At 38.1% G+C, this 19,640-nt stretch overlaps 1 protein-coding gene across 1 annotated transcript in view; it reads left to right on the top strand.

Moving 5' to 3' along the window:
* The window catches only part of FBN2 (fibrillin 2), a 649,022-nt gene that overhangs the window by 146,470 nt on the left and 482,912 nt on the right, over positions 1-19,640 (top strand). The gene's annotated exons all lie outside the window — the stretch shown is intronic.

Genomic DNA, 19,640 nt, shown 5'->3' with positions numbered 1-19,640 from the left:
AAATGCATAACTATAAATCTGTCTGACATGCAATACTTTGCTAAGGCTTCTGAATTTCATTTTATTGGCTCATTATATATTTATAGTTTTGAATGAAAGATAAGTGTACTGAAGCGCAGGGCCGCCATCAGGGGGTGACAGCCATAACTAGATTCAGGGGTCCAGTTAGTGAGGGGGCCCGGGCCCCAACCACCCACAATAAAAAAAAATTGTTGTAGAAATCACCTTTTACTTGGTTTTGCTGCATTATTAGTTGTGCAGGACTGGCCCTGCCCTGCTTCATACTGTCTTGATGTTGCTGTGATCCGGTACTGCCCCCTCCCACCAATGCAGGCTTCACTAGACACAGGAGGGTGAATAAGAACTGGTGGAAAAAGTGCACAGTAAGGAATACTGGTAGGGGATAATAACCTCTGCTGGGTGTTTATGTAAACTAAATTGTTGTAAACATTTTTTTAATGTGAACTGTTAATTTTCTGCTTATTAACAATATTGACTACTGATCACAGTGAGGAGTACAGGTAGGGCTTATAACCTCCCTCATTCTGCTGGCTGTTTTGTGAACTAAATTGTTATAGTGAATATTATTTTTTTAATGTGAGCTGGTTATTTTCTGCTTAATTATAATATTGACTGCTGAGCATGCTTTATAACTAGAGATCTCAGTATTTTGTTGTCACCAGCTGGTACCCATGTTGTGTAAAAATGGCAATTCTAGTGCCTTTTTATGCAGAAACCTCTACTAGGACTTGTACAATGCACAGCCCTCATGAGGTGAGATCTACTGGGACCAGACAGTAATTGCTTAATATCTTAGTTATATTCACTTACTATTTTAGAGAAAACAAACAAAAACTGTTCTAATTGTGTATGTGTGTGTGCTGTGTTTGTGCATGCGTTTGTATTTGTGTGTGTGTTTGTATTTGTGTGTGCTGTGTTTGTGTGTGTGTTTGTATTTGTGTGTTTGTGTGTGTGTTTGTATTTGTGTATGTGTTTGTATTTGTGTATGTGTGTTTGTATGTGTGTGTGTTTGTATTTGCGTATGTGTGTTTGTTTGTGGTTGTGTGTTTAAACACATTCTCTCTAAAAACACATTTCATTTTATATATTTGCTTAAAGTCAGTACCTCACTCTATGTCATCCTACTGTTGTTTGCCCTCAAGCTTTATTTCAGTAAAACATTTTAGTGCAGTTTCCCATGCTTTTGGGTTTTACCACTTTTTTAAAGTGCATTACCTTTATGTAATATTTTTCACACTATCTATCTATCTATCTATCTATCTACCTACCTATCTATCTATCTATCTATCTATCTATCTATCTATCATCTCTCTTTCTCAATATATCTGAATGTTCTGTTTATCTGATTTATTTATCTCTGTCTCTATCCATCTTTATACATCTATATCTGTTCTATCTCTACCCGTCTCTGTTCTGTTTATCTGTTCTATCTATTTCTGTATGTGTCTGTATCAGTCTCTGTGTCAGTGAGTATGTGTGTGTCTGTGTCAGTGTGTCTGAGTTTTTGTGTATATTTATATGTCAGTGTGTTCTGCCAGTCATATTTTTAGGAGCCAGCTAGTGGTATTTGTATAGAAATATGGAGAATAACCCAAAAAGTTAGGAGCCGGGGTAAAATTATATTTGCCAGTGGCTACCTGGCTTCTATGTTTGTCAAGCCCTGAAGTAAGGGACCCCAAATTTTCTAGTCGTGGCCCTGCTGAAGTGTTTTAGCTTTTGAGTTTCTTTGATTCATGGTAATCCAGAGTACCAATGTGTATTGGGAATGTTTCTGTTAAAGTAATAGATAACTAATAAACATTGTTATACACAAATAGAGAAGCCGCGTGCGTGAGGGTGAAGAAAAAAGTGCTGTCTAAAAAAATGGTCTAATTAGCATACATTAGCATAAATAAAAATGCAGTGTAAATCAGAAATGAATGCTTAGATGAATGATTTAAAATAATCCTTTATTTTAAATTAGATTCCTGACCACTTTGACATTTTTATCCCTATATTTATTGGTGTCTTTATGAACCTTGAAAGTACCATAACCAGACTTGAGAACTTTTAGGGTTTGACCCTGAGATACCAGGTTTTTAGTTATCATCTCAGCAACCAAAGTTGAATTCTCAGGGTTATGCACTAATTTACCAATTGTTTTGGTGTATTTTTGGTATTTTACTAGGAGCAACATCCTGTAGAGATTTCTGAAAAGTATAACTCTGATGTGGCTTAATTTTTTATATATTTATTGGATAGAGAACTAAAAGACTCAAAATCTTTTCAAAATAGTGAATCCACAATTGCACTTTCTCTGTTTATACAATGACTAGTATAAGGAAAATGCGTTTTAATGGATCTCAAAGTGAGCTTGGTTATAAGCTTTCTGGTAAGCTGGGGCTGATGAAGGCATATGGCTTAGAAAGTTTTCAGGACCACTGTTTTGATTTGAGGTCTGATGTGGACTTGTACTGTAGATGGACAAAGCTGCAGGACCTTGGGTAAGGTTGTTTTACCCATTATGGCCTAGATTACAAGTGCTCTTATTCTTACATTCATATTAAAAGGTGAAAGTTTCATGCACGCTAACATCTGGCGTTCAGATAGCATGGCTATGATAAATCCCTTCCCTAATAGACTCAGGTCCTTGCTTTCGCTTGAGTGCTATTCTGAAGGTTAGCTAAGTCAAAGGTGCTTTAAGAAATAATAGAAATAGTTTTGGTTTTTTTATACTTTTTTCAGTTTAAAATGATATATATATATATTTATTTGTGTGTATGTTTATGTGTGTGTGTGCAAGTGTACATATGTATATGCATGCATACATTTGTACATACACATATGTACAAATACAGACACATACATTAGCGTATATAAATACACACATATATATATATATACAAACACAAGATGTATAGGGATGGTGCAGTGCGAGCAAAGTGATAGGAATAGTTGCCTACTTACAGGCTATAAACATGTAATTCAATATAAAAGAACCTATGTTCAAACAATAAATGCAACAGTAGTATTGTACATAGATATAAAAGGTAGAAATGTAATAATATAGGACACAGTTAAGAAAATACACTCGGGTGTGACCTAAAAGTTCATAAGGTAATCAAAAGATCCCTTATAGTGTCCCAAAGTGACAGGTGTATGCAAGAATTCAGATATCAGCTTCTTCAAATCTTCTATATATCCCCTTAAGGGTGTGCACTTACATTAAAAACCCTCAATCAAATGAGGTAAGGATGATTCAGAAATGCTGGACTCGGATGTCCCCTCTAGGATGTACCGTCACTGGTAGTTGAAACTTTCTTTTCGTGCTGTATAGGGTACTAGTGCCCTTCTTGGTATCCTGGTATATGGAAACTTTTGATTCTCAATCACTGGTAGTGTGCAGTGATGAGAATCAGCTTTGTACACTTGCAGCTTTCTGTCCCGTGCACTTCTGGCTGCTTTGTCACCCTACACAGACTATATTGTGCACTCAATAGGGGTAGCTGCAGGGATCACACAAAAAATGCACATTCCAACCAGCCCAGTGCAGTGATCAGGCACACTGTGGGCAGTGCAATATCTAGCCAGGCTTGGGGCTAGCCAGGAATAATGAGTAACAATGATAGTATGATACTCCCTCTTACTTATAGTCTGTGTAGGGTGATAAAGCAGCCAGAAGTGCACGGGACAGAAAGCTGCAAGTGTACAAAGCTGATTCTCATCACTGCACACTACCAGTGATTGAGAATCGAAAGTTTCCATATACCAGGATACCAAGAAGGGCACTAGTACCCTATACAGCACGAAAAGAAAGTTTCAACTACCAGTGACGGTACATCCTAGAGGGGACATCCGAGTCCAGCATTTCTGAATCATCCTTACCTCATTTGATTGAGGGTTTTTAATGTAAGTGCACACCCTTAAGGGGATATATAGAAGATTTGAAGAAGCTGCTATCTGAATTCTTGCATACACCTGTCACTTTGGGACACTATAAGGGATCTTTTGATTACCTTATGAACTTTTAGGTCACACCCGAGTGTATTTTCTTAACTGTGTCCTATATTATTACATTTCTACCTTTTATATCTATGTACAATACTACTGTTGCATTTATTGTTTGAACATAGGTTCTTTTATATTGAATTACATGTTTATAGCCTGTAAGTAGGCAACTATTCCTATCACTTTGCTCGCACTGCGCCATCCCTATACATCTTGTGTTTGTATATTTCTTAGGGAGATCTTGGGAACTGCTCCGACTTTTTTGGGGACAGGCTGATAGTGGGAGCCTCAAAGGAATTTTATTACATATATAAGGGTATTTAAGAATTATAAATACGTGTCTCTAAACCTCAAGAGCGCTGTAGGGTTAGCTTGAAGGGTTCACCCTAAGAGCTTTCTGTCTTTTCTCCTATTGATATATATATATATATATATATATATATATATATATATATATATTATAGTTTAAAGGGACACTGAACACAATTTTTTTCTTTCGCGATTCAGATAGAGCATGACATTTTAAGCAACTTTCTAATTTACTCCTATTATCAAATTTTCTTCATTCTCTTGCTATCTTTATTTGAAATGAGAGAATGTAAGTTTAGATGCCGGCCCATTTTTGGTGAACAACCTGGGTTGTTTTTGGTGATTGGTGGATAAATTAATCCACCAATAAAAAAAGTACTGTCCAGAGTACTGAACCAATAAAAAAGCTTAGATGCCTTCTTGTTCAAATAAAGATAGCAATAGAACAAAGAAAAATTGATAATAGGAGCAAATTAGAAAGTTGCTTAAAATTGCATGTTCTATCTGAATCACAAAAGAAAAAATTTGGGTTCAGTGTCCCTTTAAGTTTGAACAAAGTTTCAGTTTAAATTTACATTTTCAAAGTTGCATAACTTTATAAACATTTTAAAGTTTTTTAAACTGCTGTTTTTCAGAAAAATCCCATTGACTTATAATTAGTATTTGTGTCCAGTTCTACAGCTGACATGGCTGAATGTATTTTCATGAAACTTAGCATGCCGATGGCTTTTGACTTGATCTAATCCCCCATGGTAGTTTGAAGTTTTAATATCTTTATTATAAGTTATTTCATACAAATTAGTTTTTGTTTTGCAACATTCCACAGTGCAGTTGTTCAGTTATGTCACCAGCTCACATGCTTAGCCGCGTGCTTCTTTTTCAGCACATTATAAATATAGCTTAATTGCAGGAGTCTGTCAGCAGGGGGAGCCTGCAATCAACATGCACCATCATCTATGCTTTACTGTGACCGCATGGCATTTCACTAAAATCTCACAAAATTTCATAGTAAAAATGGACAATGTACTCTAATTTTATCTCCCCTTCAATTTTCTCCTATTGATCCATTTTTCATGCTGGAGTGATTTAAATTATTTACAAAATGACCCTTTACCTTTATTTCAGCATTTAAAATAGCTGATTTTGCCCATGGTTTCCCTACCTATGCTATAAGTTTCTATGGAGAAGCTGTGTTAACATAGCCAGCGGAAATAACTACAATTCCATTGGGGTGGTAGGAGAGATAAAATGTTAAAGGGACAGTAAACACCAAAAAAAATCTTATTTAAAAAGATAGATAATCCCTTTATTACCCATTCCCCATTTTGCATAACCAACACAGTTATATTAATATACTTTTTACCTCTGTGATTACCTTGTAACTAAGCCTCTGCAGACAGCCTCCTTATCTAAGTGCTTTTGACAGACATGCAGTGTAGTCAATCAGTGAAGACTCCTAAATAACTTCACACATGAACTAACACTGTCTGTGAAAAACTTTCAAAATGCTCTGAGCTAAGAGGCGGTTTTCACCGGTTTAGAAATCAGTTTGAGCCTACCTAGGTTTAGCTTTTCAAAAATACCACCAAGGGAACAAAGCAAATTTGATGATAAAAGTAAATTGGAAAGTTGTTTAAAATTGCATGCCCTATCTGAATCATAAAGTTTATTTTTGACTTTACTGTCCCTTTCATTTTCAATTGTTCCCTCTAAGGGCTCGATAATCCAAAGCTCTCCACTCCGGAGGCATTTATTAAAGGGCCTCTGAAATTAGTAGGATAGAAATCAGACATATATTTCTTAGGTGCTGGTAAGGTCTCTGATGTTGAAGCCTCAAGGCCCTCACTATATAGGCTATTCAGATCTGTAATGGCACATGCATCCCCAAATTCTATACGTGGTGTAGTATCATATTTAATGGAATTTAGTTTTTTTGGATCCTTTTCAGACATTTTGACATTACTATTAGTTAGTGTGAAAAATCTCTTTAGGGACAGTTTGCGCACAAATTTGTTTATATCTAGCAAAGTATTAAAGCTGGAAAACTTTCTTGTTGGTGCAAACCCCAAACCTTTAGATAACACTTTCATTTCATCTTGTGTTAAGTTATAATTAGAAATATTAACCACACTCATTATATTCTCCCCATGTTCAGTAATGTCAGAACAGTCATTGTCATTAGTTAGTGTCCCTTCTTCTTTTTGTTCTTTGCTTCTCCTTTTATTTTTCCATCTTCTTCGTCTTCTTTTTCTTTTTTCAGTACTCTTCTTGTTTTCGGACGCACAACTAATGGGGGTTCCTCCATCGCTGGTTCTCCTAAAAAAGAGGGAGAAGAAGGGGGAGAGGTAGGGAGAGAGGGGGAGGGGGAAGGGGAAAGAGAGGAAATTGAAGAAAGAGAAGAAGACATAGTTAACCCTCCAATGCTTTTAGAGGTAGCTTCAGAATCAGTTGACTCCCTTTCATCTGTACTGAAGACTACTTTTTTATTTTGTTTATGTCTGTTCTTCAAAATTGATCTGGGAAGGTCATTCATTTTATTGTTGTTCTTATTTTCACTTGAATATTGCTGTTTCTGGTTGTTGGACGTTTTGTTGTTTTTATTAGAGTTCCTCATTTTATTCATGTATGTCTGCCTTCTTTGTTGTCTAACAGCAGCCCAATCATACACTCTTTTTTCATCGTAGTCTTCTTTGTCTCTATTAAATTTATTGCCTTTCCTAAGGGCTTGTTCACCATCCAATTTCATTAATTACTGATCCATGCTCAGCTTGTATTTTTGGTATTGGTCATTAGTTTCCAAAGATTTTAATTCATCTTTAATCTGTGTAATTGTGGGTCTCAGTTTTTCATGTTTCTTATCTTTTACCCTAATGAGTATATTGATTAACTTAAAAGAACATTCAGTTAGATCTTCATTCCACTCCTCTTGATCCTCATTATCTTCAAATTCAAAAGATGGGTATTTTTTAATCCTCAGTCCCCTTGGGACACGTTGAAAGTCCAGATATTTTTGAAAAGCCACTATGTCCCACATGTGTCTTAAATCCATACTCAGATTACGTTCCAGACTTTTAAATGTCTTTTTTATATCAGAAATCTCCTGTATATCATGATTTTCTGCAAATATCTTATCAACATATTTTCATCTTGTCCCTATATCAAATATGTTGTGACTGTTATCACTAAGCTGTTCTTGAAGTGTCTCACTCTCCTGTGTAATGGAGCTGACTTCAGTAGTTACATTGAGAGTCTCAGCTGTGTTTGAGCCTCCCGTATCTAGCCCTGCCATGTCTGCTAAAAATTACAAGTAAGGGTACGTGCTTGTGGAAGAAAAGAAATATAGATGTATCCGGAATATGTTCAGAAAAAATAACAATATGGAATCATATAAACGTTCATTTAGCGACTGTGTTTGTTGAAGGTATGTTTCTTTTAATTTATACTTCAGGAGTGGTTACTCTATTGCGGATTGCTTATCCCCTGACAACAACGGCAAAATCAAAAAGCTTTATGTGTTTTGCCGGGTTATACAAGCCCCCATTCAATTGTATATAAATATAAAAAGTACTTACTATTCAGTAGTAAGAAGTTGCAAGTTCATATGTTTATCCCAAGTGTGTCTGTTAACCAAGCGTGTACAAGTAGATCTGAGCAATAGAATGAGAGATGAGCCAACGCGGCTGAAGACCACACTGTGTATCCGGAAGTGAAATCTTCAGACAGAAACGCTAACAGGTAGCGGTCGGAGAGAGAGAAATAGCAAAAGATTCTTCAATGGTGCACGGAGTGTCGTAGCCTAATGCAGAGGATCAAACTGCCAGACATGACATGAGCAAAAGAAAAGTGGCAGGCACTTACTTCCAAAACTAGTAGATAAAGTTCAAAATTTATTGTTAATTTTTTGTAATTTGTCCCCAGAATAATAATCTCAATATGAACAAACATTATATGTATATGAATGTTTTAGCTTGATTGTTCATGTATAAAATTAGTAATCAATTTTTCTCAAATAATTGGTAATTCTCACTTTTCTGCAACATACATGTTTTTTGTAACATATATGTATTTTCAACTCTGTATAAAGTAATCTTTGAGTCTTTTCTGCTTATTATAGAAATTATGAGCCTTTTAAATGATGATATTCTGTGTCTAGCTGCATGCACTTTGTTTTTCTATTTTTCTCTTTATGCAATGTGGAAATTAAATAGTTAACACTGTTGTTCACATTGCATAAATAAACCAGGTATCTACAGAGACCTTAGTCCATGAGTAAGCACCTGTAGGGGGCGTGAAACGCGTAAGCTTTACCTGCATGTTTTTTTACCTGTCATGTCTGCACATGTTTTAACTGATCTCCAATAAATTTTGAACTTTTATCTACTAGTTTTGGAAGTAAGTGCCTGCCGCTTTTCTTTTGCTCATGTCATGTCTGACAGTTTGATCCTCTGCATTAGGCTACAGCACTCTGTGCACCATTGAAGAATCTTTTGCTATTTCTCTCTCTCCGACCGCTAACTTTTAGCGTTTCTGTCGGATTTCACTTCTGGATACACAGTGTGGTCTGCAGCTGCATTGGCTCATCTCTCATTCTGAAGCACTTTTAAGTTTCATCTGATTTAAAGGGACAGTCAAGTCCATTTTGACTACTAAAGGGCATTAGTTCATGTTTTCATATAGATAACATTGAGCTCATGCACGTGAAGTTACCCTGGAGTGAGCACTGATTGGCTAAAATGCAAGTCTGTCAAAAGAACTGAAATAAGGGGGCAGTTTGCAGAAGCATAGATACAAGGTAATCACAGAGGTAAAAAGTGTATTTCTATAACAGTGTTGGTTATGCAAAACTGGGGAATGGGAAATAAAGGGATTATTTTTATTTTTAAACAACAGAAATTCTGGTGTTGACTGTCCCTTTAACATATAACTTATTCATACTCCTAACATTAGTGGCTGGGTATCAGGGACTCAGAAGGTTGATGGGGTCCTGTCACCGTGTTATGGGTGGAGCCATGTTGGGGGTGGTATCATGTGTGGTTAGTGGGCAGGGTTGTTGGTGTGTCTCTGCAGTTTGTGGGCATGTCTGCGTGTTGGGTGGGTGGGGCTAAGGGAAATTCTGCAAATATGGACTCAAAGGGACAGCGGGACAGAGCTCAGAACCAGGGCCTGTCCCTTTCAAATAGGGACAGTTGGAAGGTCTGTTAATTATTTTAAGTTACTTCATACAAATTTTCTGTCAGGTAAATAACTACATATATTGTGAACTTGGAATAAACATTGTCAGTTGCTCACCACAAAACTGCTGACAAACATGTAGACCTGTGTTTGTGCAAACGTGGTAGGTGGGTCACACAATAGCTGCACCTTATAAGACAGCAATTTTGTTTTTACTTGAAATGCATTGAGGAGTAAGTGGCTGGATATTTATGTGTCCAGTATTTTTGTAGATATTTTACTGGATAGCCTGCTGAAATACAGGACTGTTTAGTTAAAAACACCTGGCAACCCTAGTTATGTGTTATGAAACAACTTTGCAATGTATTTTCATTATTTATTTTGCCCCCTTGTCATGTAACTTAGTTTTCAAAATTAAAAAAATTCTAATTCTCAGTACTTGAAATGCACCTGCTGACCTCTCATTGCTAGATCTGCCCCTATTTAGCTTTATCAGATAACAACTGCAAAACAATTCATTTTATACTAACTTTATGACAGTTACTAGGCTTACTGTAAGTGGACTAAAGATCAGATAGGTCCCTGTAAGTAAGGAAAATGATGGGCAGAGTTTGGCTATCGAAAAGTAATTGCAACAAAAAGGATGTTAATATGTTTTAACCCCTTAATGACCACAATGTACCCTGTATGTCACTGGTCGTTAAGGGTTTTTTCAGGACATAATAGCACAAGTCTAGCAAGAAGACGCTATTAATACCCTCCCTCCAGCAGGCTTTGTGGAATAGAGCAGTCTCAACGCTGGTGGCAAGACCACGCTATAAAACAATCAAGTCCCAAAAAAAGGCCAGTGACATACAGGGTACGTCGCTGGTCCTTAAGGGGTTAAAAATGTTATGCTTGGCTGATATGTTATTCTATAGCAGACATCCTCAAACTTGGCCCTCCAGAGGTTTTGGATCTACATTTCCCATGATGCTCAGCCAGCTGCTATGCAGGCTGAGCATCATGAAAAATGAAGTTCCAAAAACCTCTGGAGGGCCAAGTTTGAGTATATCTGTTCTAAAGCAACACAACAGAAATGTCTTGTAATTACAAGGTGTTTACTGTCCCTTTAAATTAGTGAGATCTACAGATGCAAAATTCTAAGAGTTGTGAGAGAGCATAAGACACACACAAGTAACACCCCTGTTTCGCTTACTTTTGTTGGTTTCTATCTGCATTGTGGCACAGTAGTGAAGTAGCTTAGGTCTGCCTTTAGCATGAAATGGCAGTTGTATTATATACAATCCTCCTACATACCTATATTCTTATATATAAAATAATGTACTGTATAAGTCCCCCATGTCTCAGAATAAAAGTGTTAGCTATTTATTTACATTTTAGAAGGAAATAAAAAAAAAGTTCTTTATTTCTAAAATGTATATGTAGATTATAAATTTGTTTTAATTTCTTAGGGGGAAAACACAGGCAAAAAACTTATGTTAAAGCCAGAGTTTAAGTTGAATATCAAGTGTATAAAAGCAAGCAATTCCCAACTTAAAAGGACAGTCAACACCAGAATGTTTGTTGTTTAAAAAGATAGATAATCCCTTTATTACCCAATCCCCAGTTTTGCATAACCAACACAGTTATATTAATATACTTTTTACCTCTGTGATTATCTTGTATCTATGCCTCTTCAAACTGCCCCACATTTCAGTTCTTTTGACAGACTTGCAATTTAGCCAATTAGTGCTGACTCTTAGGTAACTTCACATGCATGAGTTCAATATTATCTATATGACACACATGAACTAATGTCCTCTAGTGGTGAAAAACTGTCAAAATGCATTCAGATTAGAGGTGGCCTTCAAGGTCTAATAAATTAGCATATGAGCATACCTAGGTCTAGCTTTCAACTAAGAATACTAAAGAACAAAGCAAAATTGGTGATACTAGTAAATTGGAAAGTTGTTTAAATTTACATGCCCTTAGGGTATAAGCTTCGGAACCCAAATTTTAATAAATGCCCCAAATGTTCCTTGCTGGCTGCAGACCTGATACATAGGCTTTGGAACTGCCCATTGACAGTTCTGGTATAGGATAGAATTTTGGATCAAGATATCACTTAAGATCTCCCCTCTGGCGCTTTCACTGACTCAGGTTATGTAATGTTCTTTCTAAAAAACCAGGAAGAACAACAGCTAAATGAAAGATTAATTATCTCAATCATCCTGGCGGCTAGATATCTAATCTTTAAGAAATGGAAATTAAGAGATCTACCAACCGTATCAGAGATTAAAAACATCCTTAAGAAGCAATGTATTTTAGAACAGCGAGATACAAACATTGACAAGGAGTCTGATATTAGGCAATTCTTTAGTAAATGGGCAGCATTTATTAAATCACTCCCGACCTCAGAAATCTATCAGATAATATTTCCCTTTCAAAACTCAGAATTGGTACTTCTGTGGATATGGTAACTGAAGTAAGGCAGATAGACGGACTTTGTTCCTTGTTCCTTTCCCTTCCCCTCCCCTCCCCTCCCCTTTTTTTTGTTGTTGTTTTTTTTTGTTTGTTTGATATAGGTGGACAGCTGATGGGTTTTCAGAGGTCGAGATGGGTATAATTAGAAGGTAATTTTGAGAACAAATGGATCCATCAGTACAAATTATAACATATAATCAAAGTGGTAACTATTTTAGTTAGCTATAAGTGAGAATAGAGCATTATCAGGCTACTGATCATTAATTCTGTGATTATTAACTTTGGAGGTATTAACAAGATAGCTAGGTATAGGGTTGGATTATGTTTTTGATGAATTTAAAGTAATAATTCTTTAATTCTATTTTTGTTAGGATCCAACTCTCATATGTTAATATTTTTTGTTTTATTAACTTACGCCTAGATGTAGAGTTCTGCGTTAGCCGTCAAAACCAGCGTTAGGGGGTCCTAACGCTGGTTTTGGCGCCCGCTGGTATTTAGAGTCAGTCAGGAAAGGATCTAACGCTCACTTTCCAGCCGTGACTTTTCCATACCGCAGATCCCCTTACGTCAATTGCGTATCCTATCTTTTCAATGGGATCTTTCTAACGCTGGTATTTAGAGTCTTGGCTGAAGTGAGCGTTAGAAATCTAACGACCAAACTCCAGCCGCAGCAAAAAGCCAGGAGTTAAGAGCTTTCTGGGCTAACGCTGGTTTATAAAGCTCTTAACTACTGTGCTCTAAAGTACACTAACACCCATAAACTACCTATGTACCCCTAAACCGAGGCTCCCCACATCGCCACCACTCTATTATTTTTTTTTAACCCCTAATCTGCCGACCGCACACCGCCGCAACCTACATTATCCCTATGTACCCCTAATCTGCTGCCCCTAACATCGCCGACCCCTATATTATATTTATTAACCCCTAATCTGCCCCCCCAACATCGTTGCTACCTACCTACAATTATTAACCCCTAATCTGCTGACCGGACCTCACAGCTACTATAATAAATGTATTAACCCCTAATCCGCCTCACTCCCGCCTCAAAAACCCTATAATAAATAGTATTAACCCCTAACCTGCCCTCCCTAACATCGCCGACACCTAACTTCAAGTATTAACCCCTAATCTGCTGACTGGACCTCGCCGCTATGCTAATGAATGTATTAACCCCTAAAGCTAAGTCTAACCCTAACCCTAACACCCCCCTAAGTTAAATATAATTTAAATCTAACGAAATAAAATAAATCTTATTAAATAAATTATTCCTATTTAAATCTAAATACTTACCTGTAAAATAAACCCTAATATAGCTACAATATAAATAATAATTATATTGTAGCTATTTTAGGATTAATATTTATTTTACAGGCAACTTTGTATTTATTTTAACCAGGTACAATAGCTATTAAATAGTTATTAACTATTTAATAGTTACCTAGTTAAAATAATTACAAAATTACCTGTCAGCCAATAGAATGCGAGCTCAATCTGATTGGCTGATTGGATCAGCCAATCCGATTGAACTTGAATCTGATTGGCTGATTCAATCAGCCAATCAGATTTTTCCTACCTTAATTCCGATTGGCTGATAGAATCCTATCAGCCAATCGGAATTCGAGGGACGCTATCTTGGATGACGTCATTAAAAGGAACCTTCATTCGGACTTAGGACGTCGGAAGAAGAGGATGGATCCGCGTTGGCTGCTTCAAGATGGTCCCGCTCCACGCCGGATGGAATTAGATAGAAGATGCCGCTTGGATGAAGATGTTTGCTGGTCCGGATCTCCTCTTCTTGCCGGATAGGATGAAGACTTCGGACCCTCTTGTGGACCTCTTCTTGCCGGATAGGAGGAAGACTTCGGAGCCTCTTCTGGACGGATCGGTGATACCCGGCATGGTGAAGACAAGGTAGGAAGATCTTCAGGGGCTTAGTGTTAAGGTTTTTTAAGGGGGGTTTGGGTTAGATTAGGGGTATGTGGGTGGTGGGTTGTAATGTTGGAGGGGGGTATTGTATGTTTATTTAAATGCAAAAGAGCTGTTTTCTTTGAGGCATGCCCCGCAAAAGGCCCTTTTAAGGGCTGGTAAGGTAAAAGAGCTGTTACATTTTTATTTTAGAATAGGGTAGGGCATTTTTTTATTTTGGGGGTCTTTGTTATTTTATTAGGGGGCTTAGAGTAGGTGTAATTAGTTTAAAATTCTTGTAATCTTTTTTATTTTTTGTAATTTAGTGTTTTTATTGTGATTTAGTGTTTTTTTTTGGTAATTTAGTTTAGTTGATTTAATTGTAGGTAATTGTAGGTAGTTTATTTAATTAATTTATTGATAGTGTAGTGTTAGGTTTAATTGTAACATAGGTTAGGATTTATTTTACAGGTACTTTTGTAATTATTTTAACTAGGTAGCTATTAAATAGTTATTAACAATTTAATAGCTATTGTACCTGGTTAAAATAAATACAAAGTTGCCTGTATAATAAATATTAATCCTAAAATAGCTACAATATAATTATTATTTATATTGTAGCTATATTAGGGTTTATTTTACAGGTAAGTATTTAGATTTAAATAGGAATAATTTATTTAATAAGATTTATTTTACTTCGTTAGATTTAAATTATATTTAATTTAGGGGGGTGTTAGGGTTAGGGTTAGACTTAGCTTTAGGGGTTAATACATTTATTAGAGTAGCGGCGAGGTCCGGTCAGCAGATTAGGGGTTAATACTTGAAGTTAGGTGTTGGCGACGTTAGGGAGGGCAGATTAGGGGTTAATACTATTTATTATAGGGTTTTTGAGGCGGGAGTGAGGCGGATTAGGGGTTAATACATTTATTATAGTAGCGGTGAGGTCCAGTCGGCAGATTAGGGGTTAATAATTGTAGGTAGGTGGCTGCGACTTTGGGGACGGCAGATTAGGGGTTAATAAATATAATATAGGGGTCGACGGTGTTAGGGGCAGCAGATTAGGGGTACATAGGGATAACGTAGGTTGCGGCAGTGTACGGAGCGGCAGATTAGGGGTTAAAAATAATATGCAGGGGTCAGCGATAGCGGGGGCGGCAGATTAGGGGTTAATAAGTGTAAGGCTAGGGGTGTTTAGACTCGGGGTACATGTTAGGGTGTTAGGTGCAGACTTAGGAAGTGTTTCCCCATAGGAAACAATGGGGCTGCGTTAGGAGCTGAATGCTGCTTTTTTGCAGGTGTTAGTTTTTTTTTTAGCTCAAACTGCCCCATTGTTTCCTATGGGGAAATCATGCACAAGCACGTTTTTGAAGCTGGCCGCGTACGTAAGCACCGCTGGTATTGAGAGTTGCAGTGGCGGTAAATATGCCTGTACGCTCCCTTTTTGGAGCCTAACGCAGCCCTTCTGAGAACTCTCAATACCAGCGTTGTTTAAAAGGTGCGGGGGGAAAAAGCACGCGTAGCTAACGCACCCCTTTGGCCGCAGAACTTTATAATCTTAGTTGGAATTAATAACACTAAGGATTTTTGGATTTAGTAATGTTTATGTCAAGTGCTGTATGTACAAATATGAAATAAGGATGTATATCCTGCGCAAAACAAATGGGAAGGGGAAAGGGGAAATACCTCTAGTTCTCCTCAGCGGGTACCCTAGTGAACCCAACAAATATGACAATAGGAAAAGGGGGTTGAGGGGAGCGCCAACAAAGGCTGAGGTATGGGGCTGGGAATATAAGTAGTGGTATGTATATCAAATATGCAGGTGAAGAATATAGGTTTAAAAGGTTTAAAATTTATTGCACAATAATGTTAAAAATATATCACAATTGATAACTCACAAAATATATATTACATTAGAAAAGTTCAAGGATCCATGTTACAACAATTACAAAAGTTCATGGATCCATGTTACAACAATTACAAGATTAAATCAAGGTTAAATCAAGGACTTGATTTAACCTTGATTTAATCTTGTAATTGTTGTAACATGGATCCATGAACTTTTCTAATGTAATATATATTTTGTGAGTTATCAATTGTGATATATTTTTAACATTATTGTGCAATAAATTTTAAACCTTTTAAACCTATATTCTTCACCTGCATATTTGGTATACATACCACTACTTATTTTCCCAGCCCCATACCTCAGCCTTTGTTGGCGCTCCCCTCAACCCCCTTTTCCTATTGCTGTATGTACAAATGTAATGTGTTGAAAACCAATAATAAAAAGATGTATATAAAAAAATTGCATGCCCTATTTGAATCCTGAAAGTTTATTTTGGACTTGACTGTCCCTTTAAACTGACCTAACTTCCCCCTTGGGAGTTTTGCATGACATCACAGATGACATCACGCATGATATTGTTGATGATATATATATATATATATATATATATATAGATCAATGGCTGGCAGGGACAGTGAGCTAAGAGGATAAGCAGGGCTGTATGTAAAGAAGAAGAGTGAGAGGATGAGTAGGTTTTTAGGTGTGTGTGTAACAGACAGCTGGTCAGGAGAGTGCAGTGCATGATAGAGATGGCAAAGCAGACTGTGAAGAGGCTGGGTGAAGAGAAAGTTGATTGAGAGTGTGAGGAGGGTAGTGGACATCAATAAGGTGGGAAGAGAGGATAGGGAGATGGCTGGTGTGTGAGGGTTAGATGGATTGAGAAGGTGAGGAAAACATTGCTGAGAAGCTGAGTTAGTGGGAGTGAGAGGTAAAGAAAAGTGTGTGGGGGAAATGGAGGTGAGAGTGTGAGGAGGAGGTTGTGTGTAAGATGGGAGGATGAGGAGGTGGTTGCATGTGAGGGAGAGGGGTAATTAAAAGGTTGCCAGGGACTTGTATAGGAGAACGATCTTAGATGGTGCAGATTATACTATATACAGTATATCATGTATTCCAGAATGTCATGTGTGATCTCAGTGATGTCATTGATGAGGTCATGTTAAGTTTTCAGGGTGGGAGTGGAGGCAGTTCAAATTATTATTATCATTATTATTATTATTATTATTAGAAATGTGTAGAGCGCCAACAGATTCTTCAGCGCTATGACATAGGTGGTATACAAAATAACATTTACAGGGGGCAAGTGGGTAGAGGTCAAGTGGGTAGATGGCCCTGCCAAGAGTTGCAATGTTGTAGTAGGCTCTTATGAATGTGAACTACAAACAACTGGGCTCATAGGCTTACATGCTATTGGGTTTAAGGGGATAGCAGTGGAGAAAAGAAGGCTAGTGTAGGTTGTATGCATCACTGAATAGTAGAGTCTTCAGGGAGTGCTTGACACTTTCAAAACTAGGAGAGAGTCTTGTGGAGCGAGGCAGATAGTTCCATAAGATGGGAGCCAGTCTGGAAAAGTCTTGTAAACAGGAAAGTTAGGAGGTAACAAGAGAGGATGAGAGTAGGAGATCATGAGTGGAGCAAAGGGTACGGGAGAGTATCTGGAGACAAGGTCTGAGATGTAGGGGGGAGCAGTGTAGTTGAGGGCTTTGTGTGTCAGAGTGAGAATTTTGTGTTTAATCCTGGAGGCAAGAGGAAGCAAGTGAAGGGATTGGCAGAGAGGTGCAGCAGACGAAGATCGACATGTAAGGAAGATGAACCTGGCAGAGGCATTCATTATGGATTGTAAAGGAGCTAGACGACAGCTAGGGAGACCAGAGAGGATGGAATTGCAGTAGTCGAGGCGGGAAAGGATGAGAGAGTGGATTAAAATCTTAGTTCTGTCTTGTGTAAAGAAATGTCTAATTTTAGAGATGTTTTTAAGGTGGAAGCAGCAGACTTTAGCCAAGGACTGAATGTGAGGAGTGAAAGAGAGATATGAGTCAAGTGTGACCCCAAGTCATCTGGCATGTGGGGTTGGGGTAATGATGGAGTTATCAACAGTTATAGATAAATGGGGGGTGGAGATTTTGGAAGGGGGGGAAATAAGGAGCTCAGTTTTGGAGAGATTTAGCTGGGGGAAGTGAGAGGACATCCAAGATGAGATATGAGAGAGACAGTGACACAGGTTAGCAAGGAAGGAGATAGTTCTGGTGCAGAGAGGTAGATTTTCATATCATATGCATACAAATGATAATGAAACACTTGGGACTTTATTAAGGAACCTAATGATGACATGTAGATTGAGAAGAGAAGGGGACCGAGGACAGAGCCTTAGCGGTACCCCAACAGAATGAGGTAATGGGGCAGAGGATGTCTCAGAGAAGTCTACACTAAAGGTACGATTAGACAGATAGGAAGAGAACCATGAGAGAGCAGTGAAGCAGATGCCAAAGGAATGGAGAGTTTTGAGTAAAAGAGGGTGGTTGACAGTATCAAATGCTGCAGACAGATCAAGGAGGATAAGCAGAGAGAAGTGGCCTTTGGATTTTGCTGTAAGTAGGTTGTGGTAACCTTAACAATTGCTTTCTCTGTGGAGTGTAGGGGGCGAAATCTAGATTGCAGTGGGTCAAGGAGGGAGTTTAATATAAGGAATTGGGATAGATGTGCATATACTAGCTTTTCAAGAAGCTTTGAGGCAAGAGGGAGTAGGGAAATAGGGCAGTCGTTGGATGGGGAGGTTGGATCGAGATAGGGTTTTTGTGAGGAAGGGTGTGACCAGTGCATGTTTAAGAGATGAGGGAAATATACCATTGCTAAGGGAGAGGTTGAAGATGTGTGTAAGTATAGGGGTAAGCGTAGAAGAGAGGGAGGGGAGTAGCTGAGAGGGGATGGGGTCAAGGGGACAGGTAGTGAGGCGAGAGGATAGTATAAGGGCAGAAACTTCTTCTTCTGTAACAGGGGTAAAAGAGCTAAATTTTTGTCTATGTGGGTTTTGGGATGATTGTGAGATTTTGGGGGGGGGGACTGGTAGAATGTTGAGAGACGATTTAATTTCAGATGGAGCCTATTTAGTTTTTGAAGTAGCTGGCAAAATCATGAGCTGAGAGAGAAGTTGCAGTGGGAGGTGGGGGTGGACAGAGAAGTGTATTGAATGTGGAGTCCAGACGTTTTGGGTTTGAAGAAAGAGTAGAGATAAGATTTGAGAAGTAATGTTGCTTATATAGATTAAGTGAAGAAAGTTAGCTGAACTCCGAGATTTCCTCCAGTGTCGCTCAGCAGTATGGGAACATTTGGGTAGGTACCGTGTCATAGGAGTATGCCAGGGCTGTGGATGAGTGTATGATTTCTGAGCTATGGTGGGGCCAGATTGTCAAGGACCGATGTAAGGTAGGAGTTATAAAGGTAGATAGATTCATCAGGGCAGGAAAAGGAGGAGATGGAAGAGAGGAGAATTTGAGAGAGCTAGCTAGCTGTTGCTGATCTAATGACTTGATTCTTCTTTGAAGTTTAGTGTGAGGGGTAGAAGGAGGGAGAGTTGTAGGGAGGGAAGTGATGTTACAAGTGAGGAGGTGATGGTCAGAAAGATGAAAAGCAGAGTTTTTGAAGTTTGAGATAGTGCATCAATAGCTAAAAATCAGATCAAGGGAGTGTCCATCTTTGTGAGTGGGAGAGTCAGTCCATTGTGACAGGCTGAAAGAGGAAATGAGTTGCAGAAGTTGTGCAGAGGAGGCAGTGGGATTATCAACAGGGAGGTTGAAGTTGCCAAGAATGAGGGCAGGGGTATCTGAGGAAAGGAAATAAGGTAGTCAGGCGGCAAAGTTATCTAGAAATAGAGTTGAGTAGCCAGTGGGGCAGTATATGACTGCAACACGTATAGAGAGGGGAGAGAATAAGCGAA

Source organism: Bombina bombina, chromosome 2, assembly GCF_027579735.1.
Source record: "Bombina bombina isolate aBomBom1 chromosome 2, aBomBom1.pri, whole genome shotgun sequence".
Taxonomy (NCBI): domain Eukaryota; kingdom Metazoa; phylum Chordata; class Amphibia; order Anura; family Bombinatoridae; genus Bombina; species Bombina bombina.
The sequence above is the reverse complement of the archived record's forward strand: the minus strand, read 5'-3'. Positions and strand labels throughout refer to the sequence as shown.